Source organism: Balaenoptera physalus (assembly GCF_965194825.1).
Source record: "Balaenoptera physalus genome assembly, chromosome: 12".
Taxonomy (NCBI): domain Eukaryota; kingdom Metazoa; phylum Chordata; class Mammalia; order Artiodactyla; family Balaenopteridae; genus Balaenoptera; species Balaenoptera physalus.
This window is the reverse complement of record NC_138897.1, coordinates 8808605-8822598: the sequence shown is the minus strand read 5'-3', so window position 1 is coordinate 8822598 and position 13994 is coordinate 8808605. Positions and strand designations below refer to the sequence as shown.

The 13994-nt window shown below is 34.2% G+C and overlaps 1 protein-coding gene and 1 long non-coding RNA gene across 2 annotated transcripts in view; one reads left to right on the top strand and one right to left on the bottom strand.

Annotated features, from left to right (window-relative positions):
- Positions 1–13994, top strand: part of CCDC102B (coiled-coil domain containing 102B) — a 234522-nt gene that overhangs the window by 106075 nt on the left and 114453 nt on the right.
- Positions 1–13994, bottom strand: part of LOC309639127 — a 42002-nt gene that overhangs the window by 12470 nt on the left and 15538 nt on the right. The gene's annotated exons all lie outside the window — the stretch shown is intronic.

Here is a 13994-nt window from a genome sequence, read left to right as displayed (position 1 = left end):
AACACATCGTGTTACAAATAGCCTTTATAGGCTATGACATAAATGTTAAAACCAGAATTAAATTCAAATTTTGACTTTGTGAAATTTAGGTTGTTTTGGAATTGTTTTGTCCTAAAGCCAACAGACATATTTACTGCTATGGATGGGATTTGTTTGATAAATGGTTTTTAGATTTTAAAAATATTCTCTTAGTGGCAGGTGTAATTTATGTGTTTTAGTGTCATTATGCTACAAAACATATACAGCTTGTTTCTATTTCTTCCGTGAAAGTATCTATAGTACCTTAATACACAATTCTATTTTTTTCACTCAATTCCTTTAACAGTGAGTTAAAAGTGAGTTTGAAAAGTTCATATTTTTGAGTTATGTAAGTAGTTCATACTCATATGAGCTCTAATAGCTAAATGGGCAGAAAAATTGAATTCCATATTATTTTTCCTTATTCTTTGTGATTTTAGGGATTTATTGCAAATGCAAGATTAAATTGGATTAGTGTTTCATGACTTGGCAATGCAAATATCTAAAGTTAACTGTTATAGTCAGTGATCATAGTTTTCTATTATACGGATTCATAAACCATCCGTAATGGTGTATGGTTCTGACATGTACACAACTGATAAATCTGTAGAGAAATTTCTGCAGATTGCCAATTGTGAAAGCATAATTGTTTCAATTACGGAACAAGTTTTGGTCATCAAAATAACTGTTTCCCTTTGGTTCACTTGAACAGAACAAGCATTTATTTATATTATACTCTTTGTCAGTCACTGCTCTAGATGCTGGTGATGTAAAGATGAATGAATCTTTTTTTTTCTTTTTCATTTATTTTTGGCTGCGTTGGGTCTTCTTTGCTGTGTGCAGGCTTTCTCTAGTTGCGGCGAGCGGGGGCTACTCTTCGTTGCGGTGCGCTGCGGTGGCTTCTCTTGTTGCAGAGCATGGGTGCTAGGCGCATGGGCTTCAGTAGTTGTGGCACGCAGGCTCAGTAGTTGTGGCTTGTGGGCTCTAGAGTGCAGGCTCAGTAGTTGTGGTGCACAGGCTTAGTTGCTCCACAGCATGTGGGATCTTCCTGGACTAGGGTTCGAACCCGTGTCCCCTGCATTGGCAGGTAGATTCTTAACCACTGCACTACCAGGGAAGTCCCAAGATGAATGAACATTTATCCCTGCCTAGCATGGGCTTAGAGTCTGTCTGGGGAGATATACACAATATATCTATGTGTAACAATATACACATAAATTGTTATCAATATTACATTGTGATGATTGCTAAGAGTAAAGTGGAATGGGAACTCAGATGAAGAAGTAATTCACTCTATTCCACTTTGATGCCTTTCTAGTTATATCAAACCGTTATAGCATAAAGTGTGTCATTTAGGAAATATGAGGGCTGATTGGGGTCTGTTTGGAGCTAGTATGTATGCCAGTCGCTTGTCCTGTTAACAGGCCACCCTAAGTTTAGACCTGGGCTCTTTGGGACCAGTGTAGTTCTTTGGCCTAGAACTGAACAGACCTTGGAAACTGGGAAGATTCTGGAAGGTCTGAACAACTCAGTGGGTGTGCTCATCAGTCAGAAGACTATTCCCTAAGTGTATATCATTTTGATGGCTGGGAGGAGGTGTTAGCAATTTTTTACAATCTTCATTAAGAATTCAGACTCACCACTTAAACCAGAATAATTACTTGTCATGCAGCAGCTGCGGGTCAAAATCCTTGGTGCCACAGAGATCCCCATAGGTCAAAATATCAAGATTCAGATGTCCCCAAATGTCAAATGAATCAAAGCTGCATGTGGAACATGCCAAAGGCCAGGGAATAGTATAGATGTCATTATAACACAAAGCTAAATTATGGTTTTAACATTTCAATAAAAACTAATCTATATGTATAAAATTATGTGCATAAGTACCATAAAGGAGTAACATGTATATGTATGCATATAAGTACCCTATAGAATTACCAGATATCTAAATGCATAAAAGTACTATATATGAGTGAGATGGGCAAATAGGTGCTGGCATATAAGAGACACAACTGTAAACATCACTCATCATCGGCCTCTCAAAGAGATGTAAGATATCTTACCACATTATATTTACATCTAATCACATTTAACAAATATTTGTGGCAGATACAAGTCTACTTGCTGCTCATAGAAATCTCCATATCAATAAATTTTGTTAATTTCTTGAGTCTTAACAATCTCATTATTCAATGAACTTTTTATAAATCCTACTTATTTTGGAGGGGAGGATTTTACAAAGTGTCTTTGGCTTTAGTATTATAGGGAATGCATTTTTAAAGAAAATGGCTTTCAATTTTAAATTGTACTATTAATTTAACGACAAAGATTCTTTCTCACACGAGTGATTTCATCACATAAATCTCCATCTGGTAGTTGCTTTTATAGCTTATGTTTAAGGCTATGTGTGCATCAATTTTTTACAATTAATAAAAAGCACTATACCTGAATTTTTAATGGCTAGATTGGAAAATTATTACTCTAGTAGTAGCAAATTATTTTTAAAGCATAAGCCACTGCCACAGACTTTTCTAGAACAACTTCAGCATGTGGATCTTTTGGTTTGTCATTGCTTTGGGTAATAGTTGCACTGTTCCATGGCTTTAGTATAATCGACAGAACAACTGATATCTGATAATGGACCTTCGGCAGCAGTATTGAGTATACTCTTATCAGAATGAAGCTGCATTTTAAATGATGGCAAAGATGCTTGAGAATAGCTTTGGAAAACATAAAGGAATCAAAGTGTGTGGTTTAAAAGGAGAACAATGGAGCTACATTTGAAACTCTGACTCCACGGCCAATAGGTAAGTGTACTGGGATGCCTGATATTAGTCTGTGTATCTCCATACAACATTAAAAAAAAATCCACTTATACTTATGAATATGCAGAAACACATATGTTGGGATCATTAATATTTCATATTTTTAAAAACATATTCCAGGCAGTCAGCAAATTTGAATTCAGTTACCCGAAATATTTGTTAAAAAATGTTCTTCATTTTCTTTCACAAGATCAATGTCACTAAAAATTTGAAGTGTATTAAAAATTATGGTAATATCTAAAGTAGGGTGTTCATGTCACTGTAATGTGGAAAGAAATTACTAATACTTTTTTTAGCTCCTACTTTTTGAGTTTCCATGTTATGAAGGATAATATAAAATATTTTAAATTTGTAAAATAGCACTCCATATAACATAATCAGATTAACATATTATTCAATTAATAATCATTAAATATAATCATTTAAAAAATGCTAAACTCATAAATCTCATACAGGCATAAAATGAACACACGTGAAAGGTTTTATTTAATCCATTCATTCCTGAAGAAACCAGTAAGATGTTATAGCCAACTGAGAGAAGTATCTAAGTATCAGACAAGAGACAACCAGGAATGCTGAAATGAATTTGGTTAATAGATGCAAAACTGATTTTTTTCCGTGAGGGGTAAGGACATAAATTGCACTGCCACCAGGCAAAATTCATCTGCAGCTCTATGGATGAGAATAATATGCATTGCTGTGGGTTATCTAGAAATTACAGAGTTGTGTGTAAAATACCTTAAAGACACTGAAAGTTGCTGGTCCCTTTAGAGTGAGAAAACCCTACCTGGAGGACTGTGTTAGAAAGGACCATCTTCTGCAGGGCTTGGTGAAAAGAAAAAAATAAAAATAAACAGCTGTAAGTACTTTACTAATTCTAATCCCTTTCTGAGCTCTTACTTGTCCCGTTTCTCCCTTTGTTCACTTCTTTGAACTTCAAGACAGAGAATAAGATAAGAAAAGATGAATGAGAGGAAAGGAAATGAAAAGTGGGGTTTGTGACCACCATAAAGTGATAAAACATAACAAAACAACCAAAGAGGAAACAGACACATATAACCTAATATTTATCAAAATATGTCATCATTTTGCTGTAATGGAGAAAAGTAGAACTGCAATTCCCAAGGATTTTTTTTTTTAAATTATGATACCTATCCTGTAAAGGCAGATTTGCTTTATTCAGTGTATGGCACAGATTCTTGTGCTTGTGAAGCCTTAATTCTGTTGATGTGCGGTATATGTATTTCCCATTGCAAACAGTACTTTTTCGAGTGAAATGTTATTGGAAAAAGTGGTCAGTATTCGACTGAGCAAAGCCCCACGGACTAGTCGACATGGTCTCATGAAGCGCTTTGGAAGCTTGTTTTCTTAAATCATTCTGGTAACTGATTCCCTTCATTCAGGTCACATAATGGGTCATTCTCAGAAAGTTAATGTGACAGAATGGTAATTGATGTGTCTCAGGAAAATGATGAATTAATCTGAAAGTGGAAAGGCCATCAAAGTCAATTCCTAATGAATTTACTGACAGTGTCCATTCCTTCAACAGGAATGGCATTGTATTTATTTTGCTTGGCAACTTTGTCTTCAGAAATATTTTATTTCCATTCAGTGGTGTAGCAGTCAAACCTATGGATCTGTTAATTTTTCCCCATTCATTGTTGTTCTTCCAAAGCCTGCTTCTACTCATAGAGTTATTGAACAGTTTAAGAATAAACAATAATTTTATCTATTCTTTTACTGTTGTGAAATGTTAGTAATTTAAATACAGAACATTATAATTTGATGTTATTAGATATTATCATTTTATGTCTTCCTTTAGCTGTTCTTAGCCAGCTTTTCTCTCTGAGATACATTAGAAATTTCAACTTTTAATATAGTTTTTAGTATAAACTTTTATTACTGTAGAGACTTTTAGATATATGGAAAATTTTAACCCTTTTGTATGTGAAGTATGTTATATTTTGTTTATAAAAAATGAAAATAATTTATTTTGAGGAATGGCATGTATATCAAAACACTAGGCTACACACAAGACATTCTTCAAAATAAATTATTTCATGAAACTTAGAAACACACCCATGATTTTGTATACATTTTAACAAAGGTGAATGGGATTGTGTGGATTGGGCAGAACAATGTCCTTTTGCCCAAGAATTTCTGAAGTTAGCGGAGAGAAAAATGCTTAAGTACCATTTACTAGTGTCATAAGGAAGGTATCTACTGAAAGTGCCCCACTGAACTGAAATAAATCGATATACTGCAAAATAGGGTGGCATTTAATTTAATATAATATGATTGCTTTCACCCCTTCTCAAATACACACACACATGCAGGCACATACACATATGTGCATACACACACGCGATGAATTGATTTCTACAAGATTAATTCTAAAATAGGAGTATTAGTTTTCTTCCTGTTTTGTGATTCTCTACTGGAGCAAAGGTACACACATAAGATTTTGTATGTATGAAGCATTATTTCTAGGAATAAATTATTGCTGGGTGGAGTTTCACTTTCTCTTACTAAAACACCAAATGTTGTCATGTCTTCTTAAATTAAAATTATGAATATTAAATCTCAGTCCACAGAGGTTGGCACATTCTCATAAATGTGTGGCAGATTAATAAATAAATGTATGTGTTTATACTTTGATTTTCATTATTTAAATTTTATTGTGTATTTTGATTTATCTTTAATTCTTGTAGTCTCCCTTTTATTCTATTACAGGGCAAATGTTAGAGGGCAACAAAGTCTGTAGGGTTAATGGAAGCTTTTATCATCTTTTAAAACCTCCTTCTTGTGTATCAGATAAATTACATTTTGTCCCATAACCAGTTAAAATGAAGATGTAAATTTTGACACTTTAGGTCACTTATATTTTACAGAATTAGAACTTCATGAAATTTTATAAGTTGTGATATTCAGGTATGAAATTATATCTCATTTAGTATTTGATATGACTAGCATACTACTAATAATCCACTATTTTATTACAAAATGACTGGCAGTTCCCATAGCTGCTATCAGTTGATTTATATTAGCTTGATTTAAAGCAGTGATAAAAAAATAATATTTAGCTTCTTATTTAAAATGACAAAACACTATGGTTATAATATTTCTTTAAAATTAAAGCTAAAACTCAAATTAAAATAAAACTATAAGATTAATGGAAACTCAGATAACTTTAATAGGTCTGAAACATTCACTATTTTTTTTTTCTTTATTTTTCTTTATCTTAAAGTGAAATCACATTACATGAAATTAACCATTTTAAAGTGAATAACTTAGTGGCATTTAATATATTGACAGTGTACAATCACCTCTAACTGATTCCAAAACATTTTCATCATCCCCAGAGGAAATCCTCTAAGCATTATACAGTAACTCTTGCAAGTCCCCAGCAACCACAAATCTGCTTCCCATCTCCATGGATTTACCTATTCTGGCTATTTCATATGAATGGAATCATACATGTAACCTTTTGTGTCTGGCTTCTTTAACATAACATAAGGTTTTCGAGGTTCATGCCCTTTGCAGCAAGCATCTGTACTTTATTCCTTTGTTGGCTGTATAGTATTTGATTGTATGGATACACCACAATTTGTTCATCCATTCATGGGCTAATGGACACTTGGGTTGTTTCCATCTTTTGGTTCTTTTGAACAGAGCTATTATGAACATGCATGTACATGTATTTATTTGGATACCAGTTTTCAATTCTTTTCAGTATATATCTAGGAGTAGAATTTCTGGGTCATATGGTAATTATATATACAACTTTTGGAAAGACCAAGAAAAATTTTTTTTTTTTTTTTATGACACAATGTATGAGAATTCCTATCCTCAGCAACACTTGTTCTTTTTTGGTTTTGTTTTTGTCTTTTAAAAATTTTACCCATCCTAGTGGGTGTGAAGTGGTATATCATGTCGTGGTTTTGATTTGCATTTCCCTTGTGACTAACAGTGTTGAAAATCTTTCTGTGTGCTTCTTGGCTACTTGTGTATCTTCTTCAGAGAAATGTCTATTCAAGCCTTTAGCCCATTTTTAATAGGGTTGTTTGCCTTTTTGTTGAGTTGTGAGAGTTCTTTGTATATTCTGAATACTAAACCCTTCTCAGATATATGATTTGCAAACATTTTCTACCACTCTTTAGGTTATCTTTTCGCTTGCTTGATAATGTCTTCTGATGCATGCAGTTTTTATTTTTTGCATGCAGCTTTTAATTTTAATGAATTCCAATTTATTTATTTTTTCTCTTGTTGTTCATGCTTTTAAGGTGTCATTTCTAAGAATCCATTGCTAAATCCAAGGTTATGATGATTTACTCCTATGTTTTCTCCTAAGACTTTTATAATTTTACCTGTTACGTTTAGATCATTGATCCAATTTGAGTTAAATTTTGTATATGGTTGTAAGATAGGGGTCCAACTTCATTATTTTACATATGGATTTCCAGTTGCCCCAGCACCACTTGTTGAAGAGACTACTTTTTTCCCTATTGAATGGTCTTGGCACCTTTGCTGAAAATCAGTTGTTAATAGATGTATGGGTTTATTTTCTGGATTCTCAGTTCTATTCCATTGGTCTACATGTTTACTATTATGCCAGAGAATTCACCTACCTTTGTAGTAAGTTTCAAAATCAGAAAATGGGAGTCCTCCAACTTTGTTCTTCTTTTTCAATATCATTTTGGATATTCAGGGCCAATTGAAATTTCTTATCAATATGAGGATGAGCTTTTCCATTTCTGCAAAAAATGCCATAAGTATTTTGATATGGACTCCTTTGACTCTGTAGATGACTTCTGGGAATATTGAGATCTGCTGAATATTTGTGTTTCTCCAAAATTCAGAGGTTAAAACCTAATCTCTAATGTGATGGTATTTGGAGGTGGGGGCCTTGGGAAGTGATTAGGTCTGAGGGCAGAGCCCTCATGAATGAAATTAGTTCCTTTATAAAAGAGGCTCCAGAGAGCATGCCACATTTTTATTCAATGAAAGTGGTAACCGCTAAATGTGTGATTCACCTCATATATAACAGGAAAATAGGACCAGAGGTTAAAGAATGAAAGAAAAAAACTCTTATCCTGGGTCCATGCTCAATATTTGAGTAATTTTGGCGAAGTAATACTCTTTGTGCTTTAGTATTTTAATTTTTAAAAGAAGAGTTTGGAATAAATACCTGAGACTCTTCCGTCACCCAAATTCATGATCCTATTATGTTTTCCAAAATTTAGCTACTGGTTTAAATAAAGACACTCATTCAGGTTCATGAGGACAATGTAATATTTCTTTGGAATTTGTTTATTTTCACTAAAATAGCTGTTGGCTCCTGATACAGCTTAGTGTACTCTTTCCACTTGCTGGATCTATTTCTTTTTAATTCACACAGTTAAATTTAATATGGTTGTTGACATAATTAAGAGATTTTCATTTCATATTTCTCTGCTACTGGCCATCACTTTCTGTTTCCCTATCATTTTATTATGCTCAATTTAATAGTATTTAAATCTCCACAGCATTTGGCAGCCTCTCTAATTCTCTCTAAATTCTAGGAAAATCGAGGAGAGGAAGCATCAATACATTAGTAACTAACAAGAATCATCTCTTTGCTTTTTAACCAATTTCTATTTAATTTTCTATTACATAGTTTCTTTTTTTTTTCTTTTGTGAGTGTGGTTCTGTTTTAGTGCAAAATGAATAGGAAATCAATCAAGAATAATAATTACATATAACATTCATATTTCACATTCTATTTTCTATTGCTCTGAAAGCATGTTACTTCATGTACATTTGGTAGAATTTACTTGGTGAAGAGAAGGAATTTAAAAAGAGATTAGATGTTCTGATCTCCTGGAGTAGTGTTTCTTAACATCGGATCCCGATCCTATCTGTCCCAGATAGGGTGCTGTCTGAAAATAGAAATTCTGAATTAGTAGGCATGTGACTTGGGAACTAGAAATGTATATATTTTAAAACAAATAGCTAGGTGACTTCTTTGTGCTCTAAGATTTGGAAAACCACCAGTTAACATCAACATTCTCAAAATATTTTATAATACCCTTTGTGATAACTGTAAATGGCTTCAGGTTGGTTCTGATTTGGCATTACTGAAGTCTGTGTGTGTGCGTGCATGTGTGTGTGTATGTGTGTGTAACTTTAGGGAGGACGATGATTGGGGTAAATATCTTCTGTTAATGGTAATTTTTAATTATTTATTTTCAAGGGTGTTTTATACACTTTATAGTTAATTTAAATAAATATCACAAATGAAATTTATTTTCCAATCTGCTACACCAGTGCTTGAAAATCTGGTTCTCTTTGCACTGGAGGCATGTTGTTGGCTGTTTTAGTGGCATGTCCTTGACAGTGTGGAGAACAAGCAGTGAAATGTGAGAGGTCTGCCATGCCAGGGTGAGGCAGGTTTAGGGGAGCAGTAACGTATGGAGAAATAATTAGCTGGCTGAGTCTGTATTACAAGAATAATTTTACCTTTAGCCATTTGAACTTAATTATCTTACCTTAAGCCAGATAGAATTAATTCAGTTTCTCCCAAAGAAACTGTGTATTTGGCATGATGGGGGGGGGGTGTAGCTGGAGTGTTTTTTACCCATATTAACAAGCATCTTATAATTACTACTATGTCCTTTGGCTCTATGTACAATACAGGAAAAAGAAAAAAAATTCAGATCTACACATTTTTAAAACCCAAATGTGTCCTTCTCTCCAGATAATTATCTGAGTTTTAATGTTTTCTAGTCTATATTTGAATGAGTCACTGCTTATTAGCCTAACCTGTGCCATATGAGAAATGTCCCTTTTATTCTTTCTTCTTGTTAGATTTGTCTTATCCACTTTTTGCTTATTAGCAGGTAATCCATTTTAAGAAAAAAAATCAATTTCAGTCTGCTTTTAGTTTTAATAACTGTATGAGAAGTATAAATGAAGAATTTTTTTTCAAAATGAGTTAAAAGGATTTTCAGGTTTTTTCCTGTGATGTAGGGAGCACGAGCTTTCAAATGTTGTAATCCATCTCACTACTTATTTCACGTGTTTGTAACATATAATTTACAAAGAATAAAAAAATAACATTAAGACATGATTTTATAAAAGGTTCAAATTATCTCATCTTATCCAGTGTAGGTATAAGAAATTTCATTTAAAGCCAGGTAGCACCTACTTTCATTAGTCTATTGATTTAATCAACAAACATTTACTGAATTCTGTATCACTCAGAGTTCGGTTGTAGGGATCAGAAAATAGATAAATAACAAAAGTATACAATGCAAGGAATCAGATGATTTCAAAGGATTGGGGGAGCAGACTCTGCTTTGGACGTACAGGAAAGACTCCTGGTAGGCCACCATGGAATGAGCCTCACTAGAGAATGGGTTCCCCCGGGAAGGTATCAGGAGGATACGGGGCTCAGATGTCCCTGTTTCATCCATACCTCCATGATCACTCCACCTTATCTACAAGCTGGGGGTAAGGAACTCACCCATAGCATTGGGCCTGCTAGCTCTGTAACTTCTTGTTGCCTCTCTTCTCACTAAAATCAGCTCCAAATCCAAGCCTCGCTTGAGAGCATCTCTTTTCCAGCATCTAAATCTTAATCTGAAACTCTAGCTACAAGAGACTCAGGAAAACACAAATGTTTAGCATTACAGAAGGGAGAACTAGAAAGAGTCTGGAAAAATGTTGCTATAGTCACTCTATTGTATGTTTCAGACAGACACAGTGTAGGTAGGGGATATAAGGGTGGCAAGACACACACTATTACGGCTGTCCTCCTGAAAAACTACAGTCAAATCAAGTCATCAGCATAGAGATCTACAATGGTGAATCTGTTAAATGCTGCCTCTGTTAAATGCTGCAAATTAGTAGATTCATGTTATTGCTTCTTCCTGGGAAATGATGATTCCGATTGAGATCAGAAAGATGGAAGGAAATAGTTACCTGGAAGAGTGATATAAGAGCATTGCACACCAAGTGAAGAAGGGCAAGAGCTCACTTGCTACTGGTGAAGCAAATTTGCTACTCATTTGCTACTATCTTTTGGGGGAAATCAAGTTCCTTGAAAACCACTAATTTTCTTTTCTTTTCTTTTCTTTTTTCTTTTCTTTTCTGAGATCATTTTAAGTGTCTCATGGCTTTGGGGAGAGATACTTGGAAGAAAGCTGAGGTTCTGAGACTCTGCAGTCTGTGTCTACTGTCTCCCAAGTCCCTGGGCTGGTGATAGAATTTCAAGGAATGCTGGTGGGTCTAGGGAGGAAACTTGCTCAGCCAGAGTTCGTGTGCCGTGGAAGTGGTAGGGCAAGCACAAAGAAAGGGTCATGGGATCTCGTAAATTAACCTCCTAACTACCCCCCTGGAAGGATCTGGGGGTTATACTTACTTAGTTGGTACAGCTAAAGGAATTGTTACGTTATGATCTTTTCAAGTTGCTTTATCCTTAGATCCTGTTGTTCTCTGTCCAAATGTATCAGCACTGAAATTAAATTACCTTTGTATATTTTAGGGACTTCCTCCATGAATTCAGATTATTCTTGGTGTATGCTAATGACATAGTTTAGTTTCTTTAATTATCAAGCCTGTGTCAAATGGTTATTTTGGAAGTTTTCTGTTACCATCCTCTGCAAAATACTTGTTGATTACTTATTTACCTAAGAATGGCAATGTTTTGCTCTGAATCTTTATCTCTTTTTATCCCAAAAGCCTAAAGTACAATCAGTGTTTGCCTCACCTTATAAATACAGAGTTATTTTTATTGGTATACAACCTGAAAATAAATCTCAAGTAGAAAATGGACAGGGTGATACTATGTCACTCCTGACATAAGAATATGCCCACTCCTTTTGTTTGCCATATGCATACTATAGAAACACATATTACATTTTCCCGTCTTTATACACACAGACATGCAGAGCTACATATACACAAGACACTGTCACATATACATATGACAATGTGGTAGGCCAAATAGTGATAAATCCAAGATGATAAAGACAGGTAAGAAGTTCCTAATTTTTTTTTTTTTTTTAGAATAATGACATGGTCACCTGAGATCAGAAGATATAAAATCTACACATAAATCTCTATTTTATCAAAGCAAAACTTAGAAAATTAAATACTTTTGGAGATTCAACACTCATTTTGCCTTCTAAATCCTTGTGGATGGTCGTTGTTTAGGGGCCCCTAACCTCTGTTCACCTGGCTTCTACTTAGCATGCATTGGTTTTCCTCTAGGTTCAACTCCATCCCCAAATTTCAGGCCCCATCTTGTGGTTAGGGCTGACACCCCCTCTACCTCTAGGTTGGGTGATTCATCTTTAGCTAATTAAAATATTTAAGTTTTCTGGGCACACACACTAGTATGGGCAAGTAACCATATCAGAGACAATTTAGTGTAATGATGCTTAGACTTTTTAGAGACACATTTTCTTGTCTGTTAAAATTAAACCTGAGAAAATATAGCTTTAGAGCTGTAAAAGCCATCTTCCCATCACATGGAGCCACCTGGAAAAGCGAGAGCAGAAGCCTGGAGAGGGACCTGACCAGGAGACACACTGAGCCTCTGCCTTCAACATGGCCTGGATTAAGATGCCCCTGGGATTATCAGTTGTTTGTGTCAAGGAATTTTCTTCTTCATTTAAGAAAATTTGAAATGAGTTCCCAATAAATTCCAATAAATCAAAATTTATTTTCTAATAAATTAAAAATTCATTGCAGTATTAATAGCAAATAATACTGCAAATATATTCTTTATAATTAGCAGTTTTTAAAGGAAAATAGAGTTTAAGTAGGTTAAAAAAACTCTTCTATTTCAAGAGAAAACAGGGAATTAGGATATGCAAGTGGTATTTGGCTTCTAGCTATCAAGTATGTGTTATATATAAAAAGAAAAGGGAAAGACATGATCATAATCACATACACAGGCGTGCTTAATAATACATGTGAAATATGGGTAGATTTCTTTTCATATGTGTGTTGCAGAAAAGTACTCCCTAATGTATTTTATATTTTTATATCTATTTGGAGAGGTGTATTCCATGATATAGATTATATTTTTATTACTTATAAATGGCATAACATTAAATAATTTCCCCAACTACTAGTTACCAACACAATATATTTAAAGTGACAATGAAACTAGGTTATTCAGTATCTATGTAAATATCTGGACAGTAGTAGAGGGATCGAAAAACTTATATTGACCACATTCTTATTAGCAGAAATCTAGGCTTCTCTATGGCAAAACCTGAGAGAGATAAGTATAAATTTCTTACCTATGCTGAGCTGAAAAACATGGGCTTCCTCATAAACTCTACCAGGCATATTTCAGCAATTAAATTTTTTAAATTTGGACATTCAGAAGCAGCATTTCAGTGTCTGGAAAAACTATTTATCTTGTTAAGGTAGTGATCATACTGGAATATGAGGAGATTTAACGTACAGAACTGTGTTTCCCTGAAAGTCTTTTTATTTTTCTAGAGGTACACAAAACGAAGTTGAACTCTGCTGCAAATTTAGTGCCAAAAAAAATTTTCTCATCCTATTTAAGTCCTGAATTCGTTATGAAAATCCTCTTAGTATTTGTAGATGTGAGGGTGAGGTAGTTATACAGTTTCTCCAGTCAAAATTGTGTTGAGGTATTAGAGTTTATTCAGATGTGTGGTTCCAAGATTTGTAAGAAAATAACTTCAGTGTTTTTTGTGGTGAATTTTGCATGTATTCTTGCATTCTTGTTTTATAACAGACTTAATTACCAAGATACTATGCTATTTCAAAAATGTAGTTGAATTTTGGCAAGAATCTGAATGATGCTGTGTCCTGAGGGACCATATTATTAAACATAAAAAAAAACCAACAGGTCCTCTTGTAGGTACTGTGGGAAGAGAAGCAAACAGATAATAATAATAATGATAAAAATCCCTGCCCCCGTGAATGCTGCATTATAGCACGTAATACAGATAACAGCATACAATACATAATTCAGTGCATATTCTTTTTGAGGAAGGACCCCAACTTCATGAAGGGTAGCCAGAAGTAACAGGATTCCAAAGGAGATGACTGTATTCATTTTCTAGGGTTGTCATAACAAATCATCACAAACCTGGTTGCTTAAACATCAGAAATTTATTCTCT